At 56.3% G+C, this 16,027-nt stretch overlaps 1 protein-coding gene and 1 long non-coding RNA gene across 6 annotated transcripts in view; one reads left to right on the forward strand and one right to left on the reverse strand.

Annotated features, from left to right (window-relative positions):
- The window catches only part of PHF2 (PHD finger protein 2), a 70,563-nt gene that overhangs the window by 4,864 nt on the left and 49,672 nt on the right, over nucleotides 1-16,027 (forward strand). The window lies entirely within an intron of this gene.
- Nucleotides 5,678-7,824, reverse strand: LOC148107153 (uncharacterized). Of its 2 annotated transcripts, none has more exons than XR_015722927.1 (3): nucleotides 7,640-7,824; nucleotides 6,666-6,850; nucleotides 5,678-6,150 (listed from the first exon to the last, which is right to left on the reverse strand). It is a non-coding gene; the product is annotated as an uncharacterized LOC148107153 (long non-coding RNA). The 2 variants fall into 2 exon arrangements; XR_015722928.1 differs by having other exon boundaries at nucleotides 6,666-6,847; nucleotides 7,640-7,822.

Consider the following 16,027-nt stretch of genomic DNA (forward strand, 5'->3'; position numbering starts at 1 on the left):
TCCCAAAAGAATGAGGGGATCGAGGGTAAGTGTCTGCCAGGAAATGGGGGCGCTGGGAGAATCCAGCTCCTAAAATTCCTGGTGTGGGAAGAGCAAAGCCCTCAGTTGGCTTCTAACTGGCCCATGTGGCTGCAGCCCCCCCCCCCCACTTGGGCCGCTCTCTGGCATCAGGCTTCGTTCTCCTCGTTGGTTCTCGCAGTGGCCCAGCTGGTCATGGGGCCGGCCACCTCGTCCTCTCACTCCAAGCAGAGAGGGGGCCTCGGCTCCTCGCGCGGGACAGGTGCACGTGTTCAGCTTGGGTTCCTCTGGCCCAAGGGCCTGAACAAACACTAGCACCGACAACCCCGTTTGCGTCCATGGTTTTGCAGACGGAAGGAAACTCAGGGAGTCACTCACGGCGCCTGGTGGGCAAGCTGGGCTCTTCGTGGCAGCCCCTGAGTCCCAGGTGTGCCTGGCGCCCCACTGGGCCCGCTCACAGCCGCGTCTCTGCCCCTCTCCCCCTCGCTCCTCAGCTCTTTGGCTTGGTGTGGGAGACCCTAACCCTGGTGTACAGTCTGTCCACTTCCCCCCCGTGTGCGCAGTCATCTGAGAAAAAACATGGGATTGCAGCCAGTGACTGGCTTTGACCGCAGAACATAAGGCCTGAAGGTCCTCGCGGTGTTTGTCTGGGCGAGTGGAGAAACCAGCCTTTTATCTTTTTTTTTTTTTTGTAAATGGGACTAAAATTCACACATTGTGACCCTGAGTATTTTAAAGTGCGTGGCTTATGGTATCTGGTGCGTTCAGAACATTGCGCAGCCATCGCCTCTGTCCAGTTCCCAAACGTTTTCATCACGCCAGAAGAAAACTCCGAACCCTTAAATCAGCAGCACGCCCCCTGCCCCCGCTGCGCCTCCACAGCCCTGGACGGCCGTCCACGTGTCTGCTCTGTCCAGTGGATTTCACTGTTCTGGACGCTTCCTACAAATGGCCCTACAGTATGGAACCTGTGTGCGGCTCCTACCACGGTTCCTCTGTGTCGTGACAGGTGTCTCACGGATGCTGTTACGGCTGAGCAGTACTCCGTCGGGCCGATAGACCGTGTTTGTTTATCGCCTGTTGATGGACGTTGGGGTTTTCCCGCCCATGTCAGCGGTGCTGCCGCGAACACTCACGTACAAATATTTGTTGGGAGACCTCTTTTCATTTCTTGGGGGAATGACTGTGTCCTGTGGTTATTGTGTGTTTCACTGTTGAAGTGACCACAGCTGGTTTCCACAGCGGTGCACCGTCCCGCATTCCCACCGCCGACGTGGGAGCCGCCTGATACTGCTTCATCTTTGCTAACACCTGTTCTTTCCCACTTTTTAAACCACATGCCTCCGGTGTCTGTGAAGTACAGTCCCATTATCGTTTTGATACCCATTTTCCTAATGGCCGATGATGTCGAGTGCGGTTTCATGGGCTCGTCGTCCCTCTGTTTGCCTTCGTGGGAGACACGTCGGTTGAAACACTTGGCCCATATTTAAATTGGGTTATTTGTCTTTTTATGTTGAATTGTGAGAGTGTTTTATATGTTTCGGACACTTATTAGATACATGATTTGCCAGTATTTTCCCCTTCTGGGAGCTGTCTTTTCACTTTGTGGTAGTGTCTGTGGACGCACCAAAGTTTAATCTTGGTGACGTCCAACTTAGGTTTTTTCTCCTGTTGCCTGTGCTCTTGGTGTTGTATCTAAGAATCCAGTGTCAAGTCCAAGGTCATGAAGATTTCTTCTAAGAGTTTTAGAATTTTAGCTCTTCTATTTGGTTTTTGAGTTAATTAATTTTTATATTATTTGAGGTAGGGATCACCGGCATTTGTTTGCAAGTGGACATCCAGTTGTCCCAGTACCTCTTGCTTAAAAGACCATTCTTTTCCTGTTCAAAGTCTCAGTAGCCTTGTTGAAAACCATTTGACCTCATGCACGGGTATTTCTTTCTGGACCCTGTTCCATTCCGTGGTCCGTGTGTCTTTCGTTACACCAGAGCTGTGTTGGTGACAGCAGCTTTTTGGTAGGTTTTGAAAATGGGAGGTGCGAGACCTCCAGCTTTGTTCTTTTTAAAGTACTGTTTCAGCTTTTCAGGACTCCTTGCAATTCTGTAGGAATTTAAGGATTGGCCTCCGTTTCTTGGGAAGGGGCTGTGGGGGTGACGTCTGACCGATATTACGTGTTCTGGTCCCTCAGCGCGGGGTGCCTCTCCATTTACTTAGATTTAGGTCTTGGTTTCTTTCAGCGGCAGTTTGTAAACCCTTCGTCCTGTCGTTAAGCTATTGCTACATGTTTGACTCCTTTGGGTGCAACGGTAAAGGGGGTCATTTCTGTAACTTACTTTTTGGATCATTCATTTCTGGTACTTTTACTCCTTTTTAAAGAAATCACCTTGTAGCGACCGAATGTTCAGAGCGAGGCATGTGCAGGGCATAGGGGTCATGGCTGTGCTGGGGCACGCACACCCATGGACGTTTTGTGCCCGTGTGTCCACACACATGGGGTGGGGAGTGCTGTCCTTTATATCGTGTTTGTTCGGCCTCACCCCTGTCACATCCTGGCATTTTCCGTACACTTGTGTGGGAGGGCCCCATGCAGGTCTCCACCTCCTTTAGCCTCCCCTTTGAGGAAGCCGCGGTGGGGTGGGTCGAGGCCCGCTGCTGGGTCCACGCTGCACGCGGCCTTGCTGACCTTCCCAGTGCCCCGAGAGTGGCGGTGATGGGCAGTGCTGATTGGGAGCGGAGCCAACTGAGGTGTGAGAGATCAGCTCACTGAGGCTGACACCACATGGGCTGGACAGCAGCGTTGTGCCCCCAGAGACAGGGTGCTGCGCAGGACCCCAGAAGGTGGGCAGGCCTCAGGGACATGAGCCTGCAGCATGGCTCAGCACTGCTCCCTGGGCTGAGTGGGGCACGAGGACAGTGATTGAGCCCCTGTGACAGTAGCCTGGGCTGTTGACTGAACCCTGAGTTTATGCTGGGCTGTCCAGCATCCCCAGGAAGCTTTGGCCATGGTCTCTGGCTGTGTGCACTGGGACTGGGTCTTCCAAGTGGGGTACCGTTTTCTGCTTCCCACGGAGACACAAGGTGGCCCTCATTCCTTCTTGTGCCTAACATAGCATGGGCAAGTGTGAGCATTGCGAAGGTGCCTGGGTTCCCTGGGGCCAGTCTGCAGCTCGGATCCCCCAACCCGCTCTGGCCGGCAGTCCAGACCAGAGGGCACCTCGCCTGGTGACGTGAACGCTGATACTTGGAGCTCTTCTTGTCACTTGCCTGCTTTGGCCCTCGTTTTGCTTCCCCTTGGACACCCCGTTGAGGCATAGTGTGGGTTTGGATCTCAGGAAGCTGGGCTGAGCCGGAGGGCCTCGAGAAAGTGCTTCCAGGGAATGGTAGCACACCCCTGGCAGACTCAGGGCCCTTTGTGTCCAGGCCCCACTCACCGTCTTCCTGGGCTGACCTGCCAGCAGCTGGAGTGAGGACATGGATTCGGGGGTTCAGGTCCCATGTCCCTGCAGGAGTGACTGAGGCCAGGGGTCCTGCAGTGTGACACTTGGCATCCTGGAAAGATCCAGAAACTGTAGCCTGATGTAGTCTGCCTCCTGGATGAACAGGGCTGGGGAGGACGCGGGGAGGCTTCCTGAGAGCTCCCAGACCTTTGGGGAGGGGGCAACACGGGGCCGCTTTGGAGCCTCGTGTCAGAGTCTGGAAGCTCCAGGGCTGGTTGCCATTGGTGTTTGGAGTCTCTTTCCCGACCGTCTGGCACCCTGCGCCGACCTGCGCAGCTGTTTTGGAGTGAGACTTGTGACAACAGGGACACCCGGGAGGTGAGGGCATTTCCTGCCACTGGTCTGCACCCAGTTCCGGGCACTTCCTGGCTGCGGTCCCTTGTTCTCCCAGCGACTCCCGAGGGCACTGGACCCGGGTCTGCGCAGGGGAATCTGGCTGGGAGAGGTCACCTAGCCCCCTCTCTGACCCAGCCGGTGAAAGCCATGCCGGTTTTGTGCTACTGGCAGCGAGGACCCCCCCGGGTCTCGGACACCGGCGGTGACGGGCGTTGGCGTGGCTCCTCGCCTGCCAAGTGAGGCAGCCGTCGGGTCATGAGTGGGCACCTCCGGCCCCAGGCTCTGTTCTAGGCCCTGCAGGCAGTGTTGGGCACCCTCGTGCTGGGGCGGCTGGGCGCTGGTCAGAGGCCACTCAGAGTACCCTGTGTGTGTGGGGGGGAGGGGTGGGGAGGCGCCCTGGGATGTGAGCCAGGGGTGGGAGTTCCCATTTTGTTCTCCACTCAGTGGGATCAGGACAGGGCGGGATGTTCTCTAGTGTCCATCAAGGGAACCAGATTCCGCCCTAGTGCTGCAGGCTGTGTAGAGACCAGGGGTGGGGGAGCGCTGGTGGGGAGGGAGAGTTGGGGGGAGCCCTGGGGCGAAGGGGGGAGAGATGGCGGGTGAGGTCCTGGGGGAAGATAGGGAGCCTTGGGGGAGGGAGGGGACCCTGGGGGAAGAATGGGGGAGGGGTGGTGACCCTTTGATACCAGTCTGGATGCTCGTGGGACAGGCCCCAGCCTGGCGCCGTGCTCTCCAGCACAGCCCCCACCCCACCACGGCCTGGGACCCCCCCTTGCCTGCCCCCCTCCCCAGCCGTCTGTGCTGCCTGCTTGCAGTGCTGGCATCAGGCGCGTGCGTGTGTGTGTTTTGGGCCCAGGCCTGGGATGTGGAGTGGACGTGTGAGTGACCCGCCCTGGGCTGGGGTGCGTGAGGCATGCCTACGGGCGGTGCCATATCTTGGCAGCTGGCTGCGGGACTAGGGCTCCGAGGGCCCTTCACCTGGCTCCTGCCTTGAAGGACAGCGGCTTTGTGCCTGACCTTGGCCAGCGGGTGAATGCTGTGTGTCCTCCTCTCTCCCTCCCCAGACTGTAATACTTCTGGGGGGCCCTGACAGCAGTGCCATCAGTGACTAGCAGGGTTCACTTCCGGGGGCCCCTCTGGCTGGCAGTCTGGGCTGGGGTGCCTGCCCTGCCCACCCCGTGTTCTCCTGCTTCTCCCAGCACGTTCTCCCTCCTCCAGGACCACACGCTCCTCCACACTGGTCGTGGGCGTTGGGGGATGGGGTGGGGGCGCCCTGTGGTCCCCGCCTCGAGTGTTGGATGAAGGCTTGGAGCGGGAGGCCAGCAGAGCTGGGGTGGGGTCAGGCTGAGAAAAGACTGAATACTTGAAACTGACCCCAGACAGGACGCATCCGGAGAAGTAGTGTGTGTGTGGGGGCAGGGTTCGCTGGCCAGGGCTCTGAGCACACGGGGCGGGCGCTGCTCCTCGAGCCGAGTGTGGAGCACTCCGGCCTCTGTCCCCATCCCGGGGTGCCTGCCTCTAGGTGTGGAGACACGCTGGGGGCACAGGCGTGTCCCGGGGGTCTGGCGGGAGCCGCTGAACTTCATCAGGTGGGAATCAGAGCTTCTGACTTTTATTTATTTACTGTGATAAAGGAGTAACTGCTTTTATTCATTTAAAAATGGTCGAGGGGATGAATTTGCAGATGCGACACTAGCACATGGTGTTTTAAAATGGAGAGTGTGTCGTGAAAAGCTTGCCCTCCCTGGAAGCAGCCTGGTCCCAGCTTCTTGAGCACATGAGAGGGACTCCTGTTGGGCAGCCCGCCCCGCCACCCCCGCCCCCTCACTCCGCAGGCGCTCTGGCCACCGGCCACGCGGGCTCGTCCTGTCTGCTGGCCTCCCGGTTGACGTTCAGCTTGCGTCTCACCTTGAGCTCCCCCAGCTTTGCTCAGGGCATGTCCTGGGGTCTATGGTCATCTGCCCATGTGCAACCGTGCCTGTCGGACAAGTTCCATGGCGGAAGGGCGCCGGTCGAAGCGTACAGACGACATTGCAGGTTGTAAAACAGGCAGGTGGACGGTGCAGACTCCCCCACTCAGTGGCCCCCGTTTCCTGAGCCTTTTTGTCATGGTCAGTTCAGTCTGGAAGGCGGTGCGCCTCGCTCTGGTGTGGAGGGTGTGCTTGTCGTGTCTGCGCCGAGCGTCTTCTCCCACCATCCCATCCAGCTGCAGCTGCCGGTTCTGGAGTCGTTCCTGCCTGCGACAGTGGGGTTTCCTAAGTGGCCCCGTGCTTTCCGATGAAGCCAGAGAAAGCAGGACCTGAGAAGTGAAATGAGAGGCAGCCTTCCCCAGATGGACACGGCGTTCCCGTCCCTCCCACCTCCTGCTCCACGGCCAGAGACCCCCAGACCTCCAGGGCTGGCAGGGGTTGAAAGCTTGACTGTTTACTAAATATCCCTTCTTCCTTCCTTTTGAGGCCTGTTGTGAGGTGAGGCCTTATTTGCTTTTTTTTTTTTCCTTGTAAACGTTTTAATTTAGATTTGTTTTAGGTTTACAGAAAAATTGCAGACATGGTAGTTTGTGCGTACCCGGCTCAGTTTCCCTGACTGTCAGCACCACGTGTCACCACCACGCCCTGGTCATAGCTCCCTCAGCAGCCACTCCCTGTCCCCGTCCTCCCCACCTGCCCACCGTCCAGCCTCCTCCACGTCCTGGTGCCAGGCTGGCTTCTCACACCCACCCCTCTGCGTCGTGATCCTGACACCGAAGACCCTTTGTGGTTTGTGCACCATTGAGGAGCTGTGCCTCTGACCCTTGTGTGCTCCCCCACGAACCTTCACACGCTCCAGCTGTGCCCTCGCCCCGACGTGGGCGGCCTGATGGTGGCGAGTCCTGGAGCACGGATGAGGGTGCGCTGCACTTGGCCCTGATTACACCGGCTACCACGTAGGGTCGTGATGCTTCCCTTCAAGGATTCTTCCAGATCCCAAACTTGTGTTGTTTATTAGATTTCAATCTGCTGTTCGGAAAAGAAGGATGTAATTAGACTGGTCTTTGGAACATCCTCGGAAGAGCCGACAAGAGCGTGGCCTGGGCCCCAGCCTGCGCCCGAGGCGGGTGGCGCTGCCCCAGAGTAGGGTGTGTGAGCCGCCCGGGGAGCGCCAGCCCCAAGGCCCCTCGCTCCTACGGGAGGGGGAGGCTGCACAGCCGTCTGCCCCTCTCTCAGCCGGCGCTGTTTCCAGACCTTGGGCTGTCCTCGCAGAAGGGCTAGAACCCCCATGGTTGGTGCGGACCTTGGGGAAGGGCCCCTGAGTCCCAAGCGGCACATGTCTAAGTGCGGGCGGCCCTGAGCCCCACTCAGGACACCTCCCGTGTGGCGGGCATCTGTCTGCAGTGGGCTGCTGTGGCCACTGGGCCTGAGGTGGTGGGGCAGGAGGAGGCAGCCGGATGCCTGTCTGGGTTATCTGCCCAGGCCCCCTCCGCAGGCCCTTTGTGTGACCCAGGGGCCTGGCCGGCTCCCAGAGGCCCCTTTGGAAGCACGGTGAGGAGCCAGTATTGCCAGCAGCTCCCGGAGCTGGCGGCCGCCAGAGGCCTGAGGGGGAGGGGAGGCAGCGCCAGGCCGCCTGTCCCCTTGCCTGGGCTTCCCTCCTGACACTTAGGGGTTCGGGGATTTGGGTTCATTCTTAGAGTCCTGTGAGGTCCCGGTTGTGCCGGAGGGCGCTGTCCCTGAGGGCGTGCGGCCAGCACCCGCATCCGTGCCCCGCCCGTTCGAGGAGGAAGAGCCTCCCGCACGTGCCCCCCGCGGCACCTGGCGCCTGCCCTTCCGTCCTCACTCGGCAGGAGAACCCTTCAGGGCCTTCCCGGAAGCATGCTGTGGGCGGTGCAGTCGCCACGAGGCGTGAGTGCGCGCCTGCTTCCGCGCTTGCCGGCGTCCTTCCGTGCGAGTTACGTGGGTGCAGCGCGCCCTGCGCCGTGATGGCCGCGGTCTGTGTGTGTCTCCTCCCGCCGTTGGACCGCTGCGTGAGCCCGGCGCGGTCCCCGAGTTACAGACGCACACGATGCTCGGTGTTCCCAGCGCAGCCCTGGGCGGGCGGTGGCTGAGTGCGGTACCTCTGGTGCGCCGTCCCTGCCCCGGGCCCCACACCCCACAGTCGTGGCCACTGGGGTGCCGGGGCAAAGCCTTTCGGGGTTCCACATCCCAGGCTCTGCTTTTCTTGTCACAGATGGTTAAAAACCAATGGCAAAGAACAGATTCTAGAATGTTGCCGCGGGCAGCCCCTCCCGGCACACCAGTGTCTGCTCCTTGGGGTGCAGCAGGCCTGGGACCAAGCCGCCTGTCCCTCACACCTTCCAGGCTGACGTCGCAGGGGCATGGTGGGGACTGAGGACCGGGCCGCCCCTCCCTTGCTCTGGAGTCCTGTTCTGTTAATGGGACCTCCACTGCTTTTGCTCTTGGGTCCCAGCCCCTGTGGGTCTCCGAGGGCTTGAGGGGACAGAGGGCTGCAATCCCCAGAGCTCCCGACAGAGGCGTCGGCTCCGCATCTGCACCAGGTTGGTTTCCCTAGAAACTGCTCCTCCGCGACTCTCTGAAACCTGCTTCTGATTCTTAAAGGGACCATGCCCTTTATCTGGAACATCTGTTGAAAATCCACTGGAGCAGGTTTCAGAAATGCAGAGAGACGTTTTGAACGTTGATGGAAGCTCTGAAGGACCCCAGACCATCGGGCGAGCAGGTCGGGGGATGGTGAAGTGGACCGAGGCGTATGCACAGGAAGCGGTGTGTTCACGGGAAAGTGTTTCCACTGTGACATTTGACATTCGAGGGAAGGAAAGCGCGAGTCAGAGTTGGTGTGCATTAATTAAAACACACCTGAAGGAAGTATGCCCACGTGTAAACAGGGTTGAGAGGAGGTGGGCTTCCTCTGGTCGTCCAGCACGGGGCCCCCCAGCACAGGGCCTGCCTCGAGGCTGGCTCTGCTGGGCCGCCACATGGCTTGTCTGGTGCTCAGGTGTCCGCCCATGCCGACCCAGGTGGCTTCTCAAGGACCTGCCGCAGGTGCACTCTGTGGGTGTTTGGGTGGCTTGGCCACCGCGGAGCCCAGGAGAGGGCACAGGGCAGCGGTCCTGTGCAGGGGCTTGGGGTCACCTCCAGGTGACACAGGAGGGCATGCCCCTGAGAGGCTGCATCTGGTGCCGTCCTGTTGGCCTCGCCCTGCCCCCACAGCACCGGGGTGGCTCCGCTTTCCCGGGTGTTTGCCCCTGTGCCCTGCCCCCACAGCACCGGGGTGGCTCCGCTTTCCCGGGTGTTTGCCCCTGTGCCCTCGGGAGCTGGGTTTACTGTGCGTGTTCTTTGTAAGTGTTGTACTGTAGCCTGTTGGCCCCTCAGCATGGGCCTCGGTGAGCCGACCCGGCCGGACACCCTCTGTTGTCGTGGGTCCCTGGAGTGGGATCCGCTGGGAGGGGGTGGAGCAGCGAAGACAGCTGTCCCCGCGCCCTTCAGGGGCTCCCAAGGAGGGCCTGGTCTTTCTGTCCGGGCCTTCACCTCCCGGTGCCAGTGACGGGCAGGGGTCAGGCAGCGCTGGCCTGGCTGCTGACGGCGGTGCACCCCCAGAGCAGGCCCCTCCTAGTGGCGTACCCCAGTGGGACCCAGGCTGGTTCACACTAATTGCAAGTGAGTAAGTGGTGGTGAGGCGAGGAGAGGGGCTCTGGGGGCGGGAAGCTGTGGGGTTCACAGCCCAGCAATGGAGCACTGTGTTCCCTGTTTGAGGGCAGCTGATGGTCGACCCGCACCTCCCCTTCCCTGCTCTGCACCAAGGTGTGCTCCGCAGCAGCCGGGCTGGGGGCCCACCCTTCACACCAACAGAGAGTCCCGTGTTTCTTTCCGGGTGTTGATGTGGTAAAGGGGAAAGTAGCCACCTATAGACATACAAGTCCGTGTTTGGGATTGCTTGGCCCTTCTCAGGGGCAGCTGTGTGGTGGCAGGAGGGTCTGCCTGGCCCTGAGAGGGTGCAGAGGTCGGGGCCGTGCCCAGGGAGTCCAGCAGGCGGGGAGGGCCTGAGCAAGGCTCGCATGCTGCTTCTGGGGGTGGGGGGAGGGAGGGAACTGCGCGTCCCTGGCGTCCAGGCGCTGGGCTCTCCCGTGAGGGGATGCACCAAGTGCGTCTCCAGCCACCTCTTTTGGGCGTCCTGCCCATCCTGCACGTCCAGGAGCAGAGCTGTTGGGCATCCTCTTCGGCCGTGTGTGCATTCTGGAAGACTCTGGTCCGCCCTCTGATCCGAAGTATTAAACAAATGTGTCTAATTTGTTGCTTAAAGTGTTCATGGAGTTTTAGATTCTAGTGTCGTTCATTTCCAGAAGTTCTTGTGTTTGCAGGTTTGTCTGACCATTTCTTCCGCTGAGTGTGAGCGCCCCCCCCCCCCCCCCCCGCCCCTGTGGTCCTTTAAAAGGACTTTGTGTTCTCTGTGAGTTGGCTCTGTGACTGATGAGGGCTAGTCCTGCTTTCCCTCATCTCCTGAGTTTGGAAATTTGAGCTGGGGGAGTGCCCTCTGTGGCGCACCTGCCCCTCAGTGTCACTTCCCGCCCCTGGCGCCCCTCCCGCCTGCCGCGGCAGTCCCGCCCCAGCGCAGTGCTCATAGCCAGCCTGTGCGGCCACCGGCCTGGGCGGGCCTGGCCTGGCCTGGCTTCCGCACCTGCCGGCCAAGGCCTTTCCGGGGGCTGGCCCGTGGCAGCAGTGGCGGAGGCAGAGGGACTGAGGAGACTTCCATCAGGTGACCCTCCTGTAGCCTTCTGAGGAATGAGGCCCAGCAGCACTCCCCCACCCCTGGGCTGCCCTGGGCCCGGCCTGCAGGACGCACAGCCACAGACATGTCCCCAGGTTGCAATCCTTTCCCATTTTCCCCTGGCCTCAGATTTCCAGGGCATGCTGCCCAGGAGTCCCTCCATGGCTGGTAGCCCCCCTCAGGTCATCTGTGTGGGGCACTGGGGGCCCCAGAAGCACCGCAAAACATTGTCCTACTGTCTTGGGAGTGTGTGTTTGGGACAGAGTCTCAGCAGACAGGGTTTGGGTCAGAGGCTCCTTGCGTGGCTGTCGTCCCACGATGTTGCCGCTTAGGGGCGGCTGTAGCGCTGGGACAGACAGGTGGGGCCCTGGGGAGACAGAGCCTTCTAGTTGCCCCAGAGCCTGGGCTTCTTCATCAAGAAGGGAACCCCTAGGTAGTCTGGACTGGTGGGGGCACAGATGTGGGAAGGGTGCTGAGGAGTGGATGTGGATGCCCAGGTCTGCTGCCTCCCACCGAGGCCCCTGGGCTGCAGAAGCGGCTGGCCTGGCTGATGGCACTGGTGCCCTGGGTCACATGGCACAGGTGGGGCACAGCCCAGCTCTGCATATCTGCCCCCCCACCCCAGGGCCTGTCAGTGCTTGGCTGGCCAGCGAAGGGAAGAGACAGTTGGCTCCTAGCTGGGATGGGCATTTCCAGCTACAGAGCACAGGGTGTTCACAGGCAGTGGACACAGTCTGTCCTGTAGCGGTTTTTAAGGGGCCATGGCCACCCCCCTAGAATGCTGCTGATGCTGGATTCCTCCTGTCCACACAGCTGGGGTCGTGGACTGTCACTTCGGCTTCCCTGGCCAGCCCTCACCTGAGCTTCTGGGGACCATGCCTGCCCCTGTAATCTGCAGACTCAAGTGGCAACCCGTAGCCAGAGTTGGGGCTTGCAGGGGTGCTTCCTGAGTCCCTGCCAGTCTGTCCTGGGGCAGGACCCTGCACCTTTGTCCAGCCCACCCTTACCTGCACACCTGCACAGAGAAGGAAGCCTTCCTCGCCCTCAGGCTGGCCTTCTCCAGGAGCCTGTCCTGGTCCTGCAGGAACGCCTCTCAGGCGGCCTCCCCGGGGCCCGGGTATTTTCTGTTTTGCAAAGTTATTAATTATTGATTCAATTTCTTTTATAGATGTAGACTAATTAGATTATTTATTTCTCCTTGTGTGAGTTTTCAGTAGATTGAATCCTTCAAGGAATAGATTTTTTTCATCTAGGTTATTAAATGTGTGGGCATAGAGTTGTTCATAATATTCCTTTACTGTGCTTTTAATGTTTGTGGGATCTGTAGTGATGGCCCCTCTTGCATTTCTGATATTAGTAATTTATGTCTTCTCTCTCTTTCTGTTAACTTGGATAGAGGCATATCAGTGTACTGATTTTTTCAAAGAATCATCTTGTGCTTTCCTTGACTTTTCTCTATTTATTTGCTGTCTTCAATTTCATTGATATCTGCTCTCATTTTCATTATGCGGTCTGCTTACTTTGGATTTTCTTTTCTTTTTCTAGTTTCCTCAGGTGGAAGCGGAGATGATTGGTTTTAGATGTTCTTTTGTAACATACGCATTCGACACTATGAATCACACTCTAAGCGCTACTTTCATTGCACCCACGAATCTTGATAAGTATTTCATTTCCATGTAGTTAGAAATACTTTAAAATTTTTCCTCAAACTTCTTTGAGTCTACGTTATTTAGAAGTGCATGATTTCATTTTTCCCCCTTTTCTAGCATATCAATAAGACTTCTTTTTTAACTTTTTTTTTTTTTTTTTTTTTTTTTTTTAGCAGTTGCCCTTGCATTTGCAACATATGTCCTTATGGCTAAGCCTGGCCCACTTGCAAGTATGCTGTTAAAGATTGTGCAGGCTCCTCGAAGCATTCCCAGATCCTTCCTCTGTCCTTGTGCAAGTGCTGCCGTCTATGTCATTTATTTCTAAGCCATAATCAAGTACATTGTTGCTACTTTGTTTTGCACAAACTATTCTCTATCAGTAACAATATGAAAAATAAAATATTTTGTATTTCCTTAATTTATGCTTCTCTAGCACTCTTCTTTTCTTTAGAATATCCAAATTTGTGACCTATATTGTCTCCTTCACTCTGAAGGTAGTTCTTTAACATTTTTTCCAAGGCTGTCCTACTGGTGATAAATTCCCTCAGTTGTTTGTCTGAGAAAGTCTTTGTTTCTTTTTCACTTCTGAAGGATAATTTTTTAGGATACAAAATTCTAGGTTGGTATTTTTTTTTCTTTCAAATCTATAAATGTTTCACTCTGCTCTTCCTATTTGCATAATTTCTAAGGAGAAGTTTGCTATAATTTTTACTCTTGCTCTTCTGTAGATAAGGTATTTTCCCTCCACGGCTCTTTTTATTTTCAAGATTTTGTCTTCATTTCTGATTTTCTGCAGTTTGAATATGATTTGCTAAAGTGTATATTTGTTTGACATTTATCCTGCTTTCTGTTCTTTGAGCTTCCTGGATCTGGGTTTGAGGTCTGTCATTAATTTTGGAAAATGCTCAGCCATTATGATTTCAGATCTGTCCTCGTTTCCTCTCTCCTTTGTCTCTTCAGGCCTTGCTGTCACGTGTACGTTACTCCTTTGTAGTTGTCCCACGGACCTTGGATATTCTGTTCCATGTTTCCCTTCCTTTCTCTGCTTTGCTCTCCAGTTTTGGGATTTTCTGTTGACCTATCTTCAAGCTCACAGATTCTGTTTTTTAGAGATTTATTTAGTTATTTGAGAGAGAGAGAGAGAGAGAGAGACCAAGTGTGAGTGGGGGGGGGCAGAGAGAGAGAGAAAATCTCCAGCAGACTCCCCACTGAGTGCGGACCTTGATGCAGGGCTCAACCCCATGACCCTGAGATCATGACCTGAGCTGAGACCAAGAGTCAGACTCTTAACTGACTGAGCCACCCAGGTGCCCCACCTTGGCCTTGCCCAGTCCAGTGATGAGCCCCTCGAAGGCATTTTTGTGTTGCTGTGTTTTTGATTTCTGGATTTCCTCTTGTTTCCTTCTTTGAGTTTCCATCTTTCAGTTTACGCTGTTCATCTGTTCTCACATGCAGTCCACCTTTTCCATTAAAGCCCTCAGCATATTTATTTGGGTTCTTTTAGATTTCTGATCTGATCATTCTGAGATCTCTGCTATACCTGGGCTCTTTTGCTTTTCCTGTCTCTTCAGACCTGTGTTTTTATCTTGTATGCCTTGTAATTTTTTTGTTGCAAAAAAACTATTTTAAAGGCAAGAAAACTGTCCCCCTTTTATGTCACTGTCTAGAAGTGCTCACTTACAACTTCTGTACAGGTGTGCCCCTCTCCTGGGTGATTGGTATGCTGTTTCCTCATATTACAGTGTAAAACATTTGGGGGCATAACAATCTATTAGGTGGGTACTGACCTAACAGCTCCCCTGTTGTTGGATACTTTGGTTTGTGAGTTTTTTTTTTTGTCTCTGCTGCTCCCAGGGGGCTGCTGGTCAGGTTTTCTCGCTGTAGTTTCTGGACAGGGATGCTGAGGGAGGCCCCCAGGGGCAGTGCCCGGACCAGCCTCCTCCCCCTGCCCACTCATCTTGATGCTGCTGAGGCCTGGGGGGGCCCAGGACACCAGTGGTTGCACACCAGTTCTGCTCTTGCTTCTTCATTCAGATGTCCCAGAGAGGCAAGGCCCGGAATCTCCTAGGACAGATGTGGTCCCCAGGCTGCTGGTCTGCCTCTTGGTCAGGGTGTGTGCAGACCCTGTGTTAGCTGGGGAGGAGGGCTGCCACTGAGGACATCACCACTGAGGCCTGGCCATGGAGAGGAAACTGGTGAGGCCAGGTAGTGGAGGGAGCCTCAGGCGGGCAAGGCGGGGACATGCTGCTCAGGTGACTCCTGGGGGAAGAGGGGCAGAGGTTGCAAACCGCCAGCCAGCGTGCTGTTGGGCTTATGATGTTCGTCCATGTAGGGTTATCAGAAACAGTTCCGTTGGCTGTGATACAGAAAAATCCGGAGGTTTCACCTAGACATGTGCATTTCCCAATTGTCTTGAAAAGTCAGGGGATCTGACAGTGCTCCATGTGCGTCCACAAGTTGCCCTGTGGGCCTGTGCTGCCCTTGGGTCACCACGCTCTTGTCTCTGCTCCTTGCTGGGCTGAGTGGGGGCTGCCCCTCTGTCCCCACACCCATGCTCTGGCCCCGTGCACAGTCAGGGCCTATTTGGCAGGGTGTTCTGGATGACCCCCGGGTCCCTGCTATGGGGAGACGTGGTTGGTCTCTTGTGGCCTGCTCACGTGGAGACCTGTGATTGCCAGGGCTTCTCATGCCTCCTTCCTCCCTCGGGGCCCCAGAACAGCACCGACCATGGTTTGTAGAAGGTGTGAACCTGGGCTCGGCGGGCCTACTGTCCATGCTTGGCCTCAGTGTCTCCATCTCACAGGTGAGAGGGCTGGACTCGAGGGAGTTTTGCCAAGTCCCTTTCGTCTCTGACACCGCGGGAGCCTTAACTTCTTGCCCACTTAAAGCTGCTCTCAGAAAGTTGTGGCCGCTCACCACGAGCGTGGGTCAGCCCTGTGTTTGATCCGCGTTCTCTACAGATACATTTGTTAGAGTCAGAAGAGTACCTTTTAAAAGTCTGTTTGTATATATAAAAAAAATTTAAGCAGCTTTGCTTTGAATCAAATCAGTGTATTGTGATTACAGTTCTTTAAACATTATGAAGGGGGATAATAATATGCACACATAGGGAAAAAATTAACATCAAAAACTTGTCTCCAGTGACAAGTTGTCCCCTCCCTGCTAACCACCAATCCTTGAGAGAGATGGTCAGTGGGGTCAGGTTTCTGAGTCTTCCCAGAACATTCTGGCCACAGAGGAGCATGTGTGTGCGTTTCCAGCAAATACCCAACAAAAAACAGGTGTGTACCATGCACCTTTACTGCAGCTCATGTCGTTCGCTGAGCAGCATATCCTGGCGGTGGTCCCGGGTCAGCAAGGGTAGAGTCTGTACTTCTGGGCATTAAAGATACGTACCTAGGTTTTCCATGATGGACATCTGGTTGCTGCTGCCGTAAGCGCCCCGTTGACACCCGCGCCCGTGTCCCCGGGCGTTTTGGGGGCAGAATCACAGTCAAGGGAAGGCATACTTTCTGTGTCAGCAGCTCCCACCTTAGAGGCCGTGCCAGCGTGTTTTGCTGAGGACACGGGAGGGTGCTTGTCCGTGTGTCAGGCTGCCCGGCCGACGGGCGGAGCCCTTCTCACACTGGGTCGCACCTCTTACTGCAAATGCTGCTGCATCTCCTTCCATGTTTAAAAGTAATTTATGTGTTTTCTGTAAAGTGTCTACTTAAAGTCATGACTTAAATCACTGGTCAGGCACAGTTTTGTGTCTCCCCCCCAGTCTTC

The sequence above is a fragment of the Ursus americanus genome, chromosome 34 (assembly GCF_024610735.1).
Source record: "Ursus americanus isolate L20-20 chromosome 34, mUrsAme1.1.p, whole genome shotgun sequence".
Classification (NCBI taxonomy): Eukaryota; Metazoa; Chordata; class Mammalia; order Carnivora; family Ursidae; genus Ursus; species Ursus americanus.